The sequence below is a fragment of the Phoca vitulina genome, unplaced genomic scaffold (genome assembly GCF_004348235.1).
Source record: "Phoca vitulina isolate PV1807 unplaced genomic scaffold, GSC_HSeal_1.0 scaffold16, whole genome shotgun sequence".
Taxonomy (NCBI): Eukaryota; Metazoa; Chordata; class Mammalia; order Carnivora; family Phocidae; genus Phoca; species Phoca vitulina.
The window spans coordinates 30,418,573-30,439,312 of NW_022589719.1; the positions used below are offsets into that span (position 1 = coordinate 30,418,573).

General features: G+C 60.7%; 2 protein-coding genes across 3 annotated transcripts in view; one reads left to right on the top strand and one right to left on the bottom strand.

Moving 5' to 3' along the window:
- MACROD1 (mono-ADP ribosylhydrolase 1) overlaps nucleotides 1-20,740 on the bottom strand; it is a 146,267-nt gene that overhangs the window by 74,502 nt on the left and 51,025 nt on the right. The gene's annotated exons all lie outside the window — the stretch shown is intronic.
- Nucleotides 1-20,740, top strand: part of FLRT1 (fibronectin leucine rich transmembrane protein 1) — a 77,319-nt gene that overhangs the window by 41,853 nt on the left and 14,726 nt on the right. Inside the window, exon 2 of the mRNA XM_032414341.1 lies at nucleotides 17,702-18,637. The gene's annotated coding sequence lies outside the window, so the exon portion shown is untranslated. The remainder of the gene's footprint in view (nucleotides 1-17,701; nucleotides 18,638-20,740) is intronic.

Consider the following 20,740-nt stretch of genomic DNA (forward strand, 5'->3'; position numbering starts at 1 on the left):
GGGAGGAGTGCAGCCCACTGGCAGGGGTGTGGGCACAGTATGTGGGGTTTGGGAGAAGCAGAGCCTGGCTCCTCCTCACTGGGCTGCTCACTTCTCAGAGCCCAGACCCTGTTATCATGCAAATATGTTGACACATGAATCCTTCCACCCTCGTGAGCCTTCCACACTGGGAGGATTAGCTCAGCACTTGCAAGGGACAGAACTGAGTCTCCAAGCAAGAGGACGCAGGGTCATCTAGCCCAGACTGGAGCAGAGGGTGCGAATGGCTGGTACAGTTGGAGGGAGGCCAAATCCAGGCTCCCCGGTTCCAGGGGGTCTGAAGAAAGGAGCCCAGATTGCTGGGGGGGTGGCGAAGTGTAAAAGAGGCCCCCAGGAGTATGCTGTCCCCCTCCAACACCGTGGTTTTAGTTCTCTGTGCCAGGGCGCCAGGCAGCCCCAGCTAAGCTGGAGGCCAGAGCAGCCGGACGACTGGTACAGGCTCGGGCTCGGCGAGGACTGTGCACACTTCACCGACGACGGCCGCTGGAACGACGATGTGTCCACTGTTGGCCAGGACTTGGCGACAACCCGCTCTTCAGAGGAGAGTGGCCCCAGGGCATTGCTGTGGGGTGCTGTGGGGAGTCTCATTACCTCGCTGGAGGGGAGAAGTGCTGGGTTCAGGCCTGGCTTTTACTGCTCCCTCAGGAGGCTGGGCTAGAGGTGAGGCCAGGATGGTGGCATCTGAAGCTTGTCTCTCCCCATCCTGCCTGTACCTGCTGGAGTTCGTGCATGTGTGAGCGTGTGCATGGGGGCGGGTATGTGCGCGCATGAGCACACGTGCCTTCCACAACCTGAGATGATTGCAGCCTCCCTCCCGCTCCTCCAGCCTCCTCCACGGGCTGGAGGGACTCAGCCTCAGAAGGTGACACGGCTATTTCCGAGCCTGGATTCCTGCCAGTGGCAGCATGGGTATGGGTGTGTGTGTGTGTGTGTGAGCTGGAAGGTGGCAGAAGTTACAGAGGGCAGTGGGAGGACTGTGAGCTCTGACTCAAAGGGGCTGCGCTTGGGTCATCCCTGCTGACCTCTATAGAGCCTTTGGGCAGTTTCCTCACCTGTCTGAGCCTCACTTTTCATATCTGTAAAATGGGCGCACATTGCTTACTGAGGAGAGCACCTAGGAGGGCCCCAACATGCGGTGGTGGGTGAGAACGGTGACAGGGCCACTCGGGAGGGAGTCAGCCAGGAGGACACAGGGTTGTGCACAGGCGGGGTCAGGGGGCTAGGGACAGAGGGCAGCTGGGGGCTGCTGGGCATGGTGAGGCTCTTTTGGAGGCAGTGCTGTCCCTGGGCACGCAGGGAGGCCCGGCAGAGGAGGTTCCCGCCCAAAGCCAATTCTGTCCTGTTCAATTTCAAGCTGAAGTGCAAACAAGGCTCAGCGCCCACTGCTCCCACCCCAAATCAAATTCGGTGCTATGATTTCTCTGCGGGCGGCGGCCTGCCTTCCGGGGAGGGAGACTTAGGGGAAGGATGGCACCAGGGCCAGGCCCAACTACAGGGCTAGTGGGCGGGAGCCAGCAGGGACGAGACCATTTGTCTGGGGCAGCTGGCTTGGATGGCCGGGATCTTCCACCCAAATTAAATTTTAACCCAGCTCATAAATCTTCAAGTCGGTCCCTTGCCACCCCCTCCCCACCCCCGCCCTCCAGGTTTACCACAAGCCATAGCCTGGGCGGGCCCTGGGGCAGCCTCCTCTGATGCTCTGTGTGGCTGCTTTGGGGAGAAGGGACCGTAGTGCATAGACAGGCCTGGGGCTCCCACTGGCCACCAGCCACTTGAGCTGGGCCTGTCGTAGGCAGAAGCTTGGTGTCATCAGCCAGGGGCCCTGAAGGCCTGGGCTAGGGTTCCAGTGGGGCCTTCGGTGGGCTCCGCTGTCAGAAAGGCCTAGGTTCCAATCACAGCTCCACGTCTCGCCAGGCAGGACCAGCTTAGGTCAGTTTCCAAACTTCTGGGGGCCTTAGTTTGCTCAGTGGGGGAATAACAGCATCCCTTGTAGGTAGGGACGTGGGGAGGAATAAGGGAGGTGACGTAGATAAAGCTCTGGGGCTAATGAAAATGGGCTCCTCTCGGGAGCCCCCATCAGAGAGGTGGCCTGGGTGCCCCTGCCAGTCCCCACAGCCCCTGCCCCCACCAGATGGTGAAGTGGCCTTGTCGGCCGGAGCAGCCTCCTTCCTTTGCTCCCCTCCCCCAGAGCACTGGGGGGCATGCATTTGGAGATGGGTCTGGCTGGGAGCCCCCAGGGCTGGGCTGGGGAATGAAGGGCTGGTCACCCTGCCACAGGCCCCCAGGCAGGGCCAGCGGGAAGCTTCCCTTGTTTATTCGCTGTTTTATGGAGGGATAAGGTACGGGGTCAGCCACATGGACAGCTTAGGGAATTTTACTTACTGGTCTTATGCCCTGTGACCACCTCCCGCTCAGAGGACAGAACATTTCTGTGTGGCCCCAGACCTTCCTTCCCCCAGCTTTCTACTCTCAAGCCAAACCCGTCCCTCCCCCTCTGTCCTCCCCTGTGGACCCCACGGCCCTCAGGATGAAGTCCAGGCCCCCTTCCCATGTGACCCCACTGACAGCACCCCCCCTGCCCACTGCCCTCCCCCAGGACCTGCACAAAGCCAGCTTTCTCTTCCACCTGCTGACTGCCGCTCATGCTTTAGGAATCAGATTGTATACGTTCAATGCACATTTAAGGAAGAAAGAGAGGGAGATCCTGCCCATAGTCCAGGTGACAGCACTGAGGGGGCTGTGACATGTCCAGGTCCCCAGGCAGCAAAGGAGTCTGGGTAGGACTTGCAACCTCCCCCCTGCCCGCCCTGTGACTTCTGCAGCCCGTGGGAGGGACAGCGGCAGGAAGGAGCCTGCCAACCCTTCCCTGACCCTGCAGGGTCTGACGCCATCCACCCTCCTCCGTGGCAGGGGCACAAAGAGGCAGGCCAGGGAAGCCTTTTCCACATAGAGGCTGTCCCCTGTTCCTGTCCTCCCACCCCCATCTCCTGGCTGGAACACGTCGGGTCCTAATGCAGGGTGCCTGGCTCACCCCAGATCCCTTCCTCACCCTTCATGACCCCTGGGCCCTGCTGTCGGTCCACCTTCCTGTGCCACCTTTACCCACATGGCAGCCACTCCACCACCTTCTGGGGTGGCTGCCACAGTGATCTACACCCCCCCAAATGCATATTTATCCTCCGCTAGCGGCACGCAATTAACATTCCCACCAGTAAACGATGCAGGGCCATATTTCACCCGCACCCAAATGTGGACCACAAAGGCATTAACATAAATGATGGTGCAGTTAAGTGAGACCGAGATTTGCAGGCTTGGCAGAAGTGCACCTGCACAGGGCTTGTGGGCTAGGAAACCCACTCAGCCTGCCCTCCTGTCTCTTTGGGCCCCCCCCCCATCTCCATGCCCAGAGCTGGGCCCTCTGCAAGGCCCCCAGGGACACAGAAGGGGAATCAGCTTGCTGCTGTCCCCTTCCCAGATGGGGGATGCTGCTTCTGCTGCTTGGGAAGGGAATATGGGGGCAGATTAGGGCGGGAGAGTTGCCACTTCACGGAGCTCACTACCGAGGCCTCCCAGCCCCCCCACAACCTACGCCCTTGTTCTCCCCAGGGCTCCCGCTTAGGGCAACAGGGAAGGGCCTAGGCCAAGGGAGGGGCCCCTGGGGTGTGTCTGGCTCCCACCCAGCAGGTTGTGTTCTTGGGAACTAGGACAGGCAGGGCCAAGCTGGGCAGCCCCCACCCCCACCCCTTGCTGGAGCTTAGGCTGGGAGGTGGGGACCCAGGTCCCAGGTTGCCAGGTGCTGCCACGGATGCCCCGAGGTGACAGCAGCCGGTGGGATGGACACGGTGTCAAGCCAGCCTGGATGTGGACAGCTGGAGGCTGGAGGGGAAGCTGGAGGCCTGGCCGAGCGAGGCCTTCTCTGCATTGTGGTGACCCACTGACCACTTCCCTTGAGCTGTTCTGGAAGCCAAGAGAGGGCAGGCAAGGGCGGATGAAGGCTTAGCTCCTCCTTTCTGGTGCGAGGGAATGGTGGGAGAAGGCCGGATCGAGTGGGCAGGGGAGTCCAGGCCTCCTGGGCTGCTAGCGGGGGGGGCCTGGGAGGGTCCTGCCTGGTCACCCGCCCAGCGTGACTACACGGGGAGGTCCGCCGTTCGCCATGCCCCCGTTAGCGCCTGCCTCTCCGGGCCTCCTCCTCTGCTCCTCCCATGGGCATCTGGGCCCCCGGTGAATTGCCTGCCCCCACCCTAGGGTCCCAGGGACTCTGTTACTCAGAAAGTGCTCGGCAAAAATAAAGTCGAGCCCCCTGGGGAACTCCTCCAAGGTGAGTCAATAAAAGTTGCTGCCTCCTCTGGGGAGGGACCAGGCCAGTGCCCTGGGGAGTCGTAGCCAGGAGATGGAAGGGCGGGTGCATCAAGAGGCTCCACAGGCGGGCAAGGCTGGGGAGGGAGGGGCAGCAAGGACTGGGGGCAGATAGGCCAGGCCCAGCCTCCACTCTGCCCCTCCAAAGCAGAGAGACCTCGGATGTGGCTGCTCCGGGAGCTGCAGATTCCTTGCCCGTGGAAGAGAGGCTCCTTGTAGGAAGGAATGTCAGCCTGAGCCGAAAAGACAGCCTTTCCTTCCCCTGCTCACCCAGGCCAACGCAAGGTTTCGGCTGTGGGGCTGTGGGACGCCTTAGTCCCTGTGCTCCCAGCTCAGGGACTCCTTCCACCCCGGATGGCTCAGCATAGCCTTCAGCTTCCAACTGGCTCCCGGCACCTCCGTGCCAGCCCCGTGGCCTCCGTACCCCTCCGCAGGGCCCAGCACTGTGTCCCATGCCATGGGACGCCCGTGAGGGGCTGCACACCGTCTGCCTGGTAACACCACCACCTCTTGTCCCTGTGGCTTCAGGCCTTCCAGCCCTTAACCTTTCTGAGTCTCAGTTGCCTTGTCTGTGAAATGGGGACAATATGCTTCCTCGGAGGGTCATTAAGAGTATGAAACGAGTCCGTGTGGACAGTAAGAGACTGAACATGAGTCCATTGCACGCAGTAGGCCCCCCATGGGTGGAAGCGGCCATTCTGACCAGAGTGTCTTTACAAAGTCACGGGCGGTGTCAGGGAAACCAGCAAGGGAGGGTGAGGCTGGCCCCACCTGGTGGGGAGCTGTCCCAGAGAGTCACCCAGAAAGAGAGGGGAATGCAGCCAGGGGACCCAGGCTCCCTCCCTCTGGGCCGCTGGGGCTCCCGTGGCCGGACGCAGCCAGAAGCTAGGGTGCGGGAGTCCGCAGGTGACCAGCAGCCTCCTGGCCCCACAGCAGGCTGGGGGATGATATGAAGGGACAGCAGGCACAGCCTTTTGAAGTCCTGCGGGCCTCAGAACAAGACGACGGTGGGTGGGTGACGGTGAAGGGGGTGGCCTTTCCTGTCGGCTGAGAGCACCCATGGGCTCTAGGTCAGAAAGAGCAGGGTGCCGCCTTGACTCTGCCGTTTACCAGCTGTGAGATCGGGGTGCCCAGGGTTTGTGCCGAAACCAGGAAGGTCCCAGGCAAACCAGGGCCTGCGGCGACCTCCATCTCTGGGCCTCAGTCTCCCCATCTATAACGTGGAGAAGGAACCCTCGAGCTGGTGGAGTGGGACCAGGATTCGACACAGGAGAGGTCCTGGGAAAAATCAAATGGGACCCAACAGGGCCCATGGGGAGAGCGTGCGGGTCTCCAGCCCTCGCCTGTCCTCGGGAAATGGATCCGAGGGTGTTTTTCCATCCAGGGGCCTAATAGTCAGCAGTAATTCACCGTCGCGTTTCCCGGTGGGTAGGAAAGCCACAAATGAGTAAATTCAGGCAGCAGGGCACAATTATTGAGCTCAGTGCTTTATTTCCCCATCTCGTCTCCTGCCCCAGCCGGCATCGGGTCGATAATAATTTATGTCGCAGCCCCCGCAGCAAAGGGGAGGTGGCCAAAATGTGGTTACGTGTGCTCGGGAGTCCCCCTCCCTGTACCAGCTGCGCGCTCACAGGTGGCTGTGAGGGCCGCGGGTGGGGGCTGGGGAGGAGGGGGACGAGGAGGCCGTGGGCAGGCACCACCAGAGGGGAGGCGCTCTGTAGCCTCAGGCCTGGTCCCTGACCACCGATCAGGCCCACATTCTGTGGCAGGGGTGTCGTGAGACTAAAATGGGGCCGGGAGAAGCAGTGGGTCTCTCCCCCACACGGCTCGGGGTTTGTCCTGCGCCCAAGTTCCCAGGGGAAACCTAACGGGGGGGCGGGGGGTCGAGTGAATGGGGACCGGTCCAGCGGTGGCCTTGGCCAGAGTCTCATCCAAGGGAAGTAGAAAGTGAAGCAGAGTAGTATCTCACGGAGGCAGGGCCTGGCCTCTGACTCTGGGCCAGTCAGGGGTCTGTGTTGGGGACCCTGCCTGGAGGGGGAGGGGGAGTGCATGGGGGTGGGGCAGCCGAAGCCACCCGCAGCCTACACTCGCAGTGCCCAGCGGAGGGGATGCAGGGTGCCCCGTGGTCTCCACGAAGAGCCTCCAGCCTGCAGGGCATTTGGCAGCATTTAGCCTGCTGCGGAAGAAGCAGGGCTATGATTCGGAGTTCATAATTTACGTGGCTGATTTCATCATGTTTCATGTTCTGTCATGTTTCCTGCCGTTACAATTTCATTCTTCCCTCTGGGGACATTAGGACGTGAAAGTAGGATGGTGCGAGGGAGGCAGCACCAAGCTTCCCGTCCCAGGGCCGGGCTGGTGTGGGGGCCAAGGGCCCGGGGCAGGTGGGGGAGGCAGCTTTACTGAGTGCGCTTGTCTCGCAGGTGACAGTAACGACAGCTGACTTACATAGGTGTGCGGAGTGCTAGGCTGGTCCTATGTGCTGCCTGCAGTCCTCACTACAGGCCTCTGAGCGTGCTTCCCTCACTACCCCACCTCAGGGATACGGAACCGATGCCCAGAGATCTCACACGCGGGACCCCAGTAACACAGGGGCTGGAGCTGCCTGAGGGGCCCGACAATCCTCCCCTGACTCCAGGCTGCTGACCACCTAGTCCTCCGGTAACAGCCCTCCTAACCCTAGTGCCCCAGGGCGGCCGCTGAGCCCCAGCATGGTGGAGGGTTCGTGCAAGGTCATCCAGCACTGAAGCACTGTCCCTGTCCCCGCTGTCCAGCCCCTCTTCCCTGTGCCACATGGCCTCTGGCCTCTCTCTCAGACCGAGCCCGCTCTGGGCACTCCCATGTTGCTCCTGCCTCTCCAGCCCGCTCTCTGTCCCCCGCTGACCCCAGCCACACCTGGGGAGGCCTCAGGCTCCATCTTCTGACAGGAGCTGGGCAGAAACCTAACTTGCAGACAGTGGACGGGGAGAGGTGGCCTGGCTGCCCACTCTTAATTAAAGGGGCTCCCTCCTGAGGGCCAGGGCCGATAGCATGGCCTGGTGTATTCAAAAGGCCTGCCTGGGCCCCTTCTCGGCTCCCTACTCACCAGAAAGTGGGACCACCCCCCTCCTTGGCCTATATTAGGGGCAGGGGATGGTCCGGGGCTGGCTGGTGTGGTTGAGCAGGGCCAGCCCCCTCCCTGGCCCTCGTCGGGGGTCGTGTGACCATCCGGGGTGGCTGGTGGCAGGGCATATCCTCAAGGCCAGTCGCCCGGGGAAGCTCTGAACAGAGCTCTGAGGAGGGCTCCAACTTCCATCCACCGAAGCCTCCCCTTTTCTTGCCTTGTGTTTCCGCCTGGCTTTTAAAAAAAATTAAACACGGATGGTTTCATCTTGGGAGAATTAGTATTCCAGGCAGGGCTGGGGGAATGTGATTAGAATGTCAAGGCCGGAGCCACAGAGCTGCAAGGGAAAGGAAGAGGGGCTGTGCCTGGCGGGGGGCCTGGGTGGGGGCCGAGGGCTCCGACCTGCCCAGGGGGCACGGTGGGTCTTCCAGGAGCTGGCTGCTTCTAGCCCGCCTCGACGCCCTTATCATGGGGACGGCTGAGGCTGAGCATGGCCAGTGGCGCTGGCAGCGGGTCCAGGATTAGAGGAGGAAGAAATACGGGGGTGGCTCAGGGCAGGGACTGTCTGGCCAGGACATGTGGCCCCAGCCCGGCTCCTCTACCCCATCCATTCCCCCTTCTCATTCGGCTCTCATGTGCTGAATTTGTGTGCGCCTACTACATGCCAGGCACTGAGCTAGGTGCTGGGAGGCCAAGGGCAGGGACACACTTGTCCTCAGCCACTGCATGTCCCCACCACAGACCACTACCTGGGACACAGCAGGTGCTCACCAAAGACTAGTTCAATGGACATTTGAGGCGTCTCCCAAAGCATGCTTTGAAGAACACGTGAATCTTGGGAGGTTACCAGGTATCTGCTGGAACAGAGTTAAATTGGTATCTTTGCAGCGGGACTTCTCAGAGCCTTTAACGTGTTCATGGGGAGCACCTGGGTGGCTCAGTCGGTTGAGCGTCCGATTGTTGGTTTCAGCTCAGGTCATGATCTCGGGATCGTGGGATCGAGCCCTGACGTGCACTCTGTGCTCAATGCAGAGTCTGCTTCCTCCTTCTCCCTCTCCCTCTGCCCCTCCCCCAGCTTGCATCCGCATGCACGCGTGCTTGCTCGCTCTCTCTCAAATAAATAAATTAGAAAAAAATAAATGACATGCTCATGGCCCTGTGAACCTGGGGAGGGCACGCAGCCTGCAGCCTCCACCGGTGTGAGCACAGCCCACTAGTCCCTGGTCACCCAGGAAATGCTGGTGTGGACACAGAGGATGGGCACGGAGCCGAGACAAGAGTGGGTTTGCATCCGGGCTCCATGATGGACCCACTGGGTGACCAGGCGGACTTCGGAATATTTCTGTTTCCTCAGGTGGAAAATCTAAATGGTCATAACAGGACCTGCGGGTTCAGTGAGAGGGTGTATGAATGCTGCCTGCCTCGGACCTAATACAGGCTTTGCATCATCCACACGAAGCACTTAGCTCAGTGTGCCCGGGGCCATCCGCAGATCTCCGTCAAGTTAGCCCAGCCATTGTCACTGCTGCTGACATGGTCTGTACCCTTAAGAGCTCACAGCCGAAGGGGGGAAGACAATTAGAATCCAGGATGCACCGTGTGAGGGCCAGGGCAGGGGGAGCCCCGCGGAGGACGGACGCTGAGCAGGGGTCAGTCAGAGGGGTGACAGCGTTGGTTGCAGAAGCAGGCCTCAGGGTGGCCAGGCCCTGCCGGACGTGTTCATCCCCATCCAGCCCCCCTGCCCTTTCAGGGGTCTTCCAGCCTGGGCCTGGCGCCTCCTCTCAGCAGTGGTCTGGGCCACCTTTGGGCATCTCTGTTACCAATTTCTTCCTTAGTGGAATCCCTCCCAGTACATCCTTCCTGGTCCTTCTAGATCCTGGCCCTCCCAGAACAGTCTGGTCTTACTTCTTTGGGTCAGCTGTCCAGAAAGCCAAGGACAGGAGAGTGCTGTCTTCCTCGAACAGCCCCTCAGTCCCTGCCCCAGACCCTCCGGGCCCCGTTTCCCCCCCGGGCCTCTGCCCTGCAGCGTGGCTGTGTCTGTTGTGGGGCCCAGCACCGAACAGGGCTCCTCTTTGGTCTGATGGGGGCAGAAGCAGGGAGGGAGCAGGGTGGGCATGACCACCTCCTTTAACGCAGCTCGTCCAGACCCAGGAGCTGCGCCCCTCCGTGTCTGCTCCAGTCAGTCACCTTGTTCTGCAGACACAGAGAAGGCCAGGCTGATAGACAGCAGGGTGCCAGGGGAGCTGGAGAAGCCAGGGACTTCCTGAAGGAGGGGACACTTGTCAGCCTGAACTGAAAGGCAGGCTCCCGAGTGAAAACCTCTTGAGTCACCCAGTCTGCCCCCATCTGACCGCAAGGGACCTGGCAGAGCTGTTTGGTTACTAACATCACGGAGCTGACTCCAGAAGCTGAACGTGCAGGTGCAGAAGGAAGGATCATTTATTTCTAGGAAGCTGGGGAGGCTGACCCCAGAGGCCAGAGGCCAGAGGCTTGGCAGTGCTGGACCGCCAGCTCCTCGTCTACCAGGATTCAGAAAGTCGCCCACCCCTCTCATGACCACGGCATTCTTGGCTGTCCCTGGGGCCCCAGGGGAGTGGGGCCCAAGTGCCTCCCCCAGGGTACACCCAGGTCAGGGGCCTGGGAATGACTTTAGCCCAATGCCCCCTGACCTGGGCCTGCTTCCTGCGCAGCGAGGGCCTGTGTTTTGGTGGCCACAGGTCAGGGCAGCCCCCAGGCCTGCAGCTGCTGGGCAAGGCCAGGCCCCATGGGCTCCAGGAGCAAAGGGGCCAGGGACCTCCTTAGCCACAACTTCAAAGAGCCTCGTTATTACCAAAGTGCACCTCGAACCCTTTTCCTTCCTCCTTCTCTCCTTAAGACAGGCTCCCAAATGAAAAGGAAAGGATACAATAAGCAGCAATGAGGAAGCCTCGGAGGAAAGCCAGGCGTCTGTCGAGGCAGAGAAGGAGCACCAGCCCACCCTCGCGGGGCGCGTGAGCTGTGGGCTCCCTTTCTTCCTTTTTTTTAAATGGTCTCTCTTTTTTCCCTTCCTCCTTATTCAGCGGGTCTCTCAGACTGTGCTTTAAGTCCTTTTGAAGTGTTACAACCATTTTCTCCTCTTTCAATTAACAAGAAAAGGAAGCTAATAGCTTTCTGAGCCACTCGCTGTAAATATTAACCAAGTCTGGCCGCGCGGCTGGGGCGCGCAGTGTTGCTCTCGGCCGGAGAGCGTGTTTACGGGAAGGAGGGGAGGGGTGGGAGATTTCCAACACGGAGATGAAAATCCCTTGGCACGGACTTCCGTGGTTCAGGGAAACGGGAAAGCCGGGGGAGCCAGGAGAAAGGGCGCCTGTCCCTGGGGGCTGGAGGCTGGTACTGCCGGCGGGAGGGAAGTGGAGACTTCTGGAAGAAAAGGCAGCTTTGGTCAGCTGCACCCAGGTACCTTGGACGGTCCAAGTGCATGGCCTGGAATCCCTAGCTTGTGGCTTTCAGTGTGGTCAGTGCTGGAGGTCTTCACGGGACTGACATTTTTTTTTAAGATTTTATTTATTCATTTGAGAGAGAGCGAGCTTGTGGCACAAGCAGCAGGGAGGGGCAGAGGTAGAGGCAGAAGCAGGGAGCCCAACATGGGGCTCGATCCCAGGACCCCAAGATCATGAGCCGAGCCGAAGGCGGACGCCCAACTGACTGAGCCAGCCCGGCGCCCCTGGAGGACGGGCATTTGAACACAGCGGCCGGAGAGTGAGGCTTCAGCCCCTACAGCATGGAGTAGAGCTCCTGAAGGAATCTGAGACTGGGGAGTGGGCTGAGGGAAGGAGGGGGCAGAGGAGGGGAGCTGCAACCCCTTGAGCAGAGCCTGGGTTCTGAGAGCTCCAGGGCCTTCTCCCCTCTTCTCCCCTCCACCACCAGAGGCCCCACGCCTGCCAGACACACGCGCAAAATGCTTCCAACAGGTGCTCCAGAGCGCCCACACGTAGGACCCGTCTCGGAGCCAGAGCGGCCAGGCCCCATGTGAGAGCACAGAGGCACGGGTGGCCGGGGTGGGGGAAACCAGGTCTTCTGCCTCCAGACTCCACTGCCCACCTCAGCCGAGGGCCCAGGTGTGGGGAATGCATAGCCCCTGTTCTGCTAACAAAAGCGGACCCATTTCCTGAGAAAGGTCTGGCCTTTGCTGGCAGCACCAAGCTCGTCACCCCCCGGGACCCCCCGGGGCTGGGTACAGACCTGTGTGGGGGAGCTGAGTTACAAGGCCTGCGGGGTAGGGCCAGGCCAGCAGGCAGCCAGTGGGCAGGGCGCAAAGAGCCTCGAGCAGGCCTGGGCCTCCATTCCTGTCCCCTGTTGTGTGCGGGCAGGCGCCAGCCACTGTGCCTTTCCGTGTGGCAGAGGGGCAGGCCTGTGGAGGGTGATGTGCTCCCACCCCTCCTCCGCCCTGCTTAAGCCTCCCCCTCCAGAGGCTGAGAGCAGCCATCCCGAGCCCACTGAGCCTAGCTGCCTGAGGCTGGCCCTGCCCCCCACCCACCCTTGCAGCTCACCTGGGCACGGGGGTTCCTCCCGCCACCCGCCCCTGCTCGGAGGAGACTTCCAAGGCGCATGAGCACTCCAGGTGCAGGAGGCCCCTTTAGATGCCTGCCTGCTCTTCTGTCTCACTGCCGCTGAGGGACGAGAGTACCCGCACGGCAGTCTTTTCAGGTCCCCCACTGCTCGGCTGCACTGTGGGGGCCTGGTAGAGCCAGGCCTCCAGACCACCCAGACGGTGGGGCGGGGGGTGCTGCCAGGCCCAGTGGGGCAGGCAGACAGCGAGCAGGTGCCAAGAGTCTGGGCCAGTTTGGTCCCTGGGCTGCTCCGCCAGCCCAGCACCAGGACACAGGAGTGAATTCTAGGCCACCTCTGGCCATAGCTGCCCTTGCTCCCCAGATCCTGGCTTCAGCCCACACACGGGGAGGGAGAGAGAGAGGGAGAGCAGGACATCCCATGGAGGAAGTCCCACGTCTTCTCTCCGAGAAGCTGTCCCAGAAGAGCAGCGCCCTGGACCCCAGAGCTGCTGGCTTCTCTGCTCTGGGCACTGCCTGCCCCCCGACCGGCCTCACCCCCCTTCCCCAGGGGTCTGTCTGCGAGGGTGGGTGCTGGCAGCGGTCCAGGCCTGCTGGCCAGGCAGCAAGGGCTCCTGCAGCTGTCCACAGACTGGCTCCCACTCCCGCACCCACACCCATCCGCCAAAGTCTGGGTTTTGTCAGGAAGCGGTTTAATTAGCAGAGTGGAGGCTTGGGGTTCGCGCCGCGTATGCAGGCTCTCTCGCCTCCGCCTCTTCTCACCTGCTATGGGGTGCCATGCTGCAGTGCCAAGCCTGGGGGCCAGAGTGAGTGAGAAGGGGGCAGGGTGGGGCCGTCTCTCAGTGCAGAGGGCGGAGCTGGGGCCTCCAAACACGCCCCCTGCAGAGGCCTTCTGCTGTCCCCGCCCCGGCACCCAGATGCACCCCCCCACCGCCCCGGCTCAGGCAGGCTCCGAGCCCCACAACAGGCTGGCTGTGCATGGTGCTGCTCCAGTCCAGCACCCTCTAGCAAGGAGCAGAAGGGGGCAGGAACCCACTCAGCCTCCAGGCCTGTCTTCAGGGAGACTGCCTAGCCAGCCCCTTCCCCTGAACCCCCACCGTTCCCTACTCCCAGCCCAGGCCCCCACCCCTGCTCCTGGGGACACTGTCCCAGCTTCTCACTGGGTCCCTCTTTCACCCAGCGCCTTCCAGCTCTCCACGAAGGTCCCGTCATGCCTCCCCCTGCCTGAGTACATTCCCTGACTCCCCACTGCCCTCAGTATGAAGGCCAGGCTCCTCAGTAGAAGATTCAAAACTCCCCCGCAGGCCAGAATCCCATCTCCCTCTTCAGCTCAGATCACTGCCTTCCACTAACTCAGAGCTTTGGGACACCAGCCTTCTCACCAGCCAGCCCTCCCACTCTGAGCCTTTGCATATGCTGTTCCCTTGCCCCGAAGTGCCCTTCCTGCCCCACCCCCTACTGTGAAGTCTCTGTTACAGGAGCAGTCCATACTCTCAAGTGGAAAAGCTCTCTCCCAAATGGAAAAGCTCTCCCTGCCCCGTGGCCCCGGCCCCCAGCCCTCTGCCCCCTAGAGAGAGGGACACAGCCGTGACAGCTCCCAGGTCCATGCGGCCACAAGAGAGGAGTGACCCACACGCTGTGGTCACTGTGGGGGGAGAGGAACAGGCCCTGTGGATGGCCATCCTGGTGGGAGGAAGTCAGCAGCCACAGAACAAACTCTGGGTTTGAGTCACAAAGAGCCTTTTCATGTATACAGGTCGGATACAGATGCTGACCTCAGCCTGGAAGTCCCGAATAAAAGAAAACCCTGTGTCTCCTAGCTTGCACCAGCTTTGACCTGCTTGCGATGATCTAAACTCTGCCCTCTGTGCCACAGGGCACCTCTGCCCGGGAAGGGGGGAGGCAGGTGGTTTGTTCATTTAAAATGCCACTCGACCTAAGTCACCAGCCATAAAGCCCACCTGGGTTTCCAGCAGCACATACCAGGCGTCTGATTAATGATACACACATAATAATCCATCCCTAAGAGCCATAGGTTGAAATGGAGCAGGAGGGCTAATTGCTAATATAGGAATTAATATCAGTGAGAACAGATCCTCAGGGCAGCTGGGAACTGCGAAGCTGGAGAGTGTTTCCACTTCGGGGCGGGTGGGGGGAGCCCTGAGGTCCAAAGGTGTGGCCAGGGCCCTAGAAGACAGGATAGGGAGGTGGTTGGGGGAGACCCAGCCATACCTGCCCCCCTCTAGCTTGCCACTGAGTTCACATGTGACTATCACGACATGGGAGTCTGGGGAACCCCAGAACCACAGCACAGTGTTACCTCCCCATGAGGCTCCCCGTGATCCACCCTCCCAGGCTGGGCAAGGCGGGCTTTTTGCTCCCATAGGGCCCAGTGTGGGTCTCACACCGTGGCCCTCTGCAAACCAATGGCCTCCCCACTGGACTTCGAGCTCCTGGAGGACAGGGGCTCCTCTTTGGATCCCAATGTCTTGTATGGTGCCAGGAGCATGACTGGACGCAGTACATATTTGCTGGATGGAGGGAGAGAGGGAGGGAAGGGTGGACGGATGGACGGACGGATGGAGAGGCAGAGAGAGGAACAGACAGAAAGATGGACAGGTAGATGGATGGATAGAAGATGGAGGGAGGGGGCAGTGACAGATGCATGGACGGATGGATGGATGGAAAGATGGACAGATGGATGGAAAGAGGTAGATGGACAGAGAGATGGAGAGATGGGGAGAGGGAGGGATTGATGCACAGATGGATGGATGGACAGATGCATGATGGGTGAATGGACAGAGAGATGGATGAATAGAGAGATATGTAGATGATGGATAGATGGATGGATGATTGCACGAGAGGGCCTCAGGAAAACCCAGTTCCCTTGGGGCAGTGGGCCCAGGGGCCACTGTGGGTTTGGTTGATGGCGTCTTTCTGTTGTACTGAGACTCCATTTCATGCAGAGAGAGGGGGACTGGGCCAGGGTTCAAGGCCCTGGCTGTCATGAAGGTTGTGCAAGCTTGGACACGTGCCTCCTTTTCAGTGCCATGGTCCTCTCTGCCCTAACAGCTGTACTGGGTTGTCCCCAGGCTCAAGGGAGATGACAAAGCAGAAATGACCTGGAAAAGGCAAAGGTGCATTGTCCCCCTGCAGACGGTATCTCTGTATGGACAGATCCGGCCAAAGTGGAATGGTGTAGACATGTGGGATCGTGCACTTGGCTCTCTTTCCCCCTTTCAGATTTCTTTTAATACAGTTATGATGTTATTATTTATAACAAAAAGTAAAACTGTAAGCATCTCAAGTACTTACAAATGGAAGCTTTTATTATGTTGACCCAAAAAATGGTTCATTTGGCGGAGCAGAGACCTGGAGCCTGTGGAAGCAGGGAAGGCCGTGGCAAGGGGTGGTGGGCAGAGAATGTCCTGTAGGGGGCGTACCTACGAGCTGGCCAAAGTGGCTTGACCCGGGGGGGTGGGGGGGGCTCCTGTAGCAGAACCCTTGGACTGAACAGATTCATTTTATCCTAGCTCCGTTTGACCACATAGAAGGTCCGCATGCCGCACTCACTTTGCATTGTGTGGCCTCGGCCTTCTCGATCCAATCGCGCACCCACTGGGGACGGTAGATGTTTGCCAGGAGGGCACATTTACATATTTATTCCTGGGCCTTGTTTGGTTCGGTGAGCGCAGGTGACTACTAACAATCATCAGGATGCACCCACACGTGGGAAGAGCTCCCACCTCCCAGGCACGGCCAGCAGGCCCACCCCAGGATGGACGAAGTCAGACGGCCCCACCAAGAGCCTTGCTCAGACCCCGATTTTCTAAATGAGAAAGGAGAGTGGGGAGGTCACCGGGTGCATTTATGAAGCATCTACTGTGTGCAAGGCACTAAGCCAGGTACTGGGGGATCTGCCTCAGACAAGCAGAGATAATCCCTTCCTTGAAGGAGGGAGACAACTCCTTTCAGGACACTACGGGTGTGTGTGACCCAGGCCCCCCAAGGAGGAGGGCGACCCGATGCAGGAGCGGGGGCAGTGTGGGGGAAGGGCCTGGAGCGAGCCCGCTTGGGCATTCTGGGGCTGTGCTTTGTGGGGCTCTCGAGGCTGCATAGGAGGACTGGGAAAAGGGGCCAGTGCTGGTAGGATGAAGCCGCCCTCCTCGATTCATAACTTCAAAAGCAGTTCTTAGGCCGTTTCTCTCTGTCGTGGGGGATCAGCAGCCAGGCTGCCACCATCCTCCTGAAATACGGAGGCCCCGCCACCTCCACTCCCACCCCCAGCAGTACAGAAACAATTTCCGCGCCCTGGCCAGGGAGGCAGATGACCTCATTGGACTGTTTCCATCTCTCGCTTTCATAGAGAAATTACAATTTATAATTGGATGAAATCACGCGGGGGTAATAGCAGTAAGAACCCGCGCCACAGCCCGGCAGTCACCCCTTGTGCAGGCACTGTCCTCGCCTCCCCTCCGACCCAACACCCCCCTCCACCCCTGGAGGGGCCTCACCCGCCTGCCTACTGGCACCCTGGGTAGATAGCAGGCCCCAGCCACACAGGATCCATGGGGCTGCTGCGTCTTGTACCCCCTTCCTTCTGGGGAGGCTTGTCCCAAGGACCCCCCTCCCCACCGCTTATGCTGTCAGCCCCATCAGCCTCCGCCGGCACTCCACCCTCGTCACCCGTGTGCCCCTGCCAGGCTGGGCATCCAGTGTGTAGTGCACTCCGCCCCAGTCTGGGCTCTGGGCTTATGAAAACACGCACCCCTAAAGATCCTTGTTTTTATTTGTAACAGCCCCAGACAGCAAGCATTTCTCAAATCAGCCACCTTCGGCCCGACAAAGGAGAGTGCCCAAATGCAGCTGAGCCCATCTGGATCCGATTTCAAACCAGAGCTAACACTCTCAGATGTGTAATAAAAGCCCTTTTCCAAAGAGGGGCTCCTGCAGGGGGAATACGGACACCGGGGCACCGTAGGGCTTCAGCACGCCACGCTAATGAGAGGTGGTGAGAGGCGATTGGAGGGCTCGGGGTTTGTTTTGGATTCTGAGGACCAGCCAGCCCTGCCCCCCAGCTCTCTGTGGAAGGGGAGGATGGGCTTCGAGGACACCAGAGGCGTGGAGCCCTGACCCTGGCCTAGGAAGTGGGGCGGTTGCAGGAGGGAGGCCAGAGACTCTGAGACCCAACTTCCTGGCTTCCCCGCTGCTCCTGCTTCCCACGGTGAAAGGCAGTGCTGCTTCTGGAAGCCGAGGCCGCGGTGGCCCAGTTGGATCCTTTGAATGACATTTCGCAAGAGGAGCAGGTGCTGGGGGAAAGCGGAGCCAGCCAGCGCTGGGCCGGGCAGGCAGCCCCTGTGCGACCAGGAGCCCTCAGAACTTTGCTTCTCTTTCCGGTCCTTCCATCCCCAGCTAAATGAAACGGGGGAGCTTTGAGGAGGGTGCTCTGCATGGCCCCCTGTTTGTTGTCTGGATTTGAGAAGAGAAGGGAGATGATAGGGAGTCATCCCCGCCCCCTCCCGGCTCACTGGAGAACAGTATTCCAGAACGAGGGTTCCAGGGGGATGGAAGAAGAGGGGGCCCGCAGCCCAGGCCGCCCGTCCCTGTGTGGCTCCTAATTTCCCTGGGCTTAATCACTTGTATTGTTTTTTGGCAGGTGAGGAGGCAGGGAGTGGGTGAGCAGGACTCCTTTTTGGACAGACAAGACCAGAGGGTGAAGCAGGAATAACTCGCCCCTCCTCCCCACCTCCCCAGCAAGAAAACCTTCTCGACAAACAGGAGAAGCCAAGCAGGACTGAGCGCCGCCCGCCCCTCCCAACATCTTTCCAAAGAGAGGCATGTGGGGCCTGACAGCTCAGCGGCGCATGTCAGCAGCTCCAGCCCCGTGGTGAACATCTGAACTCCTCAGCGGGGTAATGGACCCCCTCCTTCCCCCCGGAGACACAGCCTGAGTGGCAGGAATACCGAGTCTTTGGAGAGTGGCTCCCTCTCAGCTCTGTCACGCAAGACCGCTCTCTGCACCGGAGCCCATTCTGCCAAGTGACTTAAAGGGATTAAAAAAAAAAAAAAAAAAACTTGGTGAAGAAAAGGGGGTAAAAGCCACGCAGAAGCCTTTCAGAGGAGGTGGCGGCCAACAGACAAAAGGGCAAAAGTTGAAAGAGGACAGCGAGAGGCCACCTCGGCAGGATGGACACCAGGCTCTAGGGCATGCCTGGGGAGGAGGGGCCCAGAACACCCTCGGGCAGCACACGGGAGTCCCGGGGCTGCATGGGGTGCCTCTGCAGGCCCCTCATGCACGCCCCTCACTCCGGGGGGAGAGGCCAGCAGCGCCTGGAGCCTGTGGGACAGAGCATGCTACTCCAGCCCTGCAGCCAAGTCTGAGCGCGAGGAGCCCCGCAGAGCAGAGCACGGGGGTCCTGCCCGCTCCCCGGGGTGCCCCTAGCTCCACGCAACACCCCAGCTCTGTGGCCTGCACCTGCATGCCAGGGCCGCGGGATCGGAATGTGAGTGTGTCCAGGCCCACCTCAACCGGAAGCATCCAGAACAGAGACCCCAGCCAGACCCAGCAGGCTCCGGGGCTGCAGCTCAGGAGGTAAGGCAGTTGCAGAGGGGCTCTGGGTGGCCCAGGAAGGCCCAGTGGCTCCTCATGCCTGAGACAGCTGGGGCCTGCTCTCTTTCCAGCTGGGTTGCACTGGGGCATCACAGAGCTCCCCAGGTCTGCAGCTCTGCCCCCCCCCCACCCCCCCACAGGCAGTCAGGCAACCAGCAGTTTCTGCTTGCCAAGGGAGAGGTCTTTTGCTACCTGGGGGCCGTGCTCTACCCCAGGGTGGATGGGACCAGGGTATAAGGCTTTTCTGGAGTAAACTGCTGCCCCACCATGGGGACCCTGCTGCTCCAGAGCGGGGGTCTTACTTTGAGCCCCTCTGAGTTCTGCCCAAAGGGGGCAGTCGTGAGGCCTTGGGGGAGGCAGGACCTTTGGTGACACTGGCCACGGTACCTGCTGCCCTCCCACGGGAGAGAGTCTCTCTGTCCAGGCCCGCCCCTGCCCTGGCCGGGAGGACCAAGGGTGGGGCTGAGCCAAAGCCACCACCCAAGACCTTGCGCCTGCTGGCCCTTGGGCATCACTGTTCTGGCTTCCAGTCCAGCCCCTCTGCTGGTGAGTGTGGCATGCTGGGAGCCCAGGGACGGGCAGTAAGTGTCCCAAGATCACACCGCAGGCCCAAGCGCCCCCTCGTCCTCACTCGAGCTGCTGAACTGCCAGGGCTGGGCAGGTGGAGAGCTGGGTCCTGCCTGGGGGGAAGGGGTGGCCCCACTCTTCCCGGCTCCCCAGAGGCCAGGAGGGAGGGCTTGTGCCTCCCCAAACACAAATCCCAGGCAACTTCCAGTGGCGGTGCCCAGGGCAGGGCAGGGAAGCCCCAATTCATTACCAAGATGGAAAATGACACTTCTCTGCACGCTTCCCCAGGAGAGGGGCTGATTTATGACTGCGCCAGGGCCTGGGACATTCGTCAGCGCGGCGCGACGTGCACGCCGTCTGCGGGGGCATTAATAGCCGTGTTATTAGCCACCGGCGTGAAAGATGCCCTGTGGATCGGCTATTTGCTGTTATTTATTATAAAGGCGCGCCAGCCCAGCAGCGGGGCCGACAGGCGTCACGATCGCAGGGAGCCCATGCTCGGCCCCTGCCCACCTGGCCTCCCCTCCCTCATCCCTACCACACATCCCTCACTGCCCCGTCATTTGTCCCTATTCACCTCCCAGCCCCTAGGAGGGGTTGGGGGCAATTCCTGGGGCCCACGGCCGCTCCCCAGGCCTGCACCCCTAATATTTATGGAGAACCTGCTCAGTGCGTGGCTCTGCCTCTGGTGAGCTGCGGAGCCTCCTTCCATCCCAAGGCAGAAAAGCAAAGAGAACCAAACCAGAGGAGCCAGGCAGACATGAGCTGGTGCCCTGTCCCTCCTGTTGTAAGCAGTGTGACCCTGGGCACATCCCTTTCCCTCCCTGAACGTGCTCCCCTTTGTGCGCTGGGTGCGCAGGCCAGCTAGAGAGGAGAGGGGGTCACGGAGGACCCAGCACGCAGCGGGCCCCTCCCTGGCCAGCTACTGCCACTAATGGGCCGCACCCCATCGGGCTGGAGGGGTCTACATACCTGCAGGCGGGGGAGGCAGCCCCCACGAGTCCCTATGTGAGTTAGACACTGTGCACCACCACCCTCCCTGTGCCAGTCCTCTGGGAAAGGGTTTGAGAGTTCAGTGCCAAGGCTGGAGCAGGTGGCTGGGGGGAGGGGCGCCCGTGGCTGCTGGGCCAATCCCTTCTGCTCTCTGGGCCTCACTTTTTCCTCCCCTGTGAAAGGCAGATAATCTCCAAGGTCCCGTGACTCCCCAATTCCGGAGTCCTGACGGTGGGGTCCACCCTCGTGCGTCACTGCAGGCCATCTCTAGGAATGGGAGGCTGGCCTGGAGGTAGACCTGTGGTCGGGCAGTGCCAGGCCAGCCTCCCCGTGTCAGAGGAGACGAGAAGGGGGCAGCTGAGAGGGCAGGGAAGAGCACTGGACAGTGAGTCCAAGGCCTGGGTCTGTGTCCAGCTCCTCCACCACCGGTGGCATAATTCAGACCAGTCAGTCCCTCTTCCTCTCTGGGCTGTGGTGCTGAGGGCGCCTGGGTGGTTATCCCCTCCCAGGCTGGGGCTAAAGGGG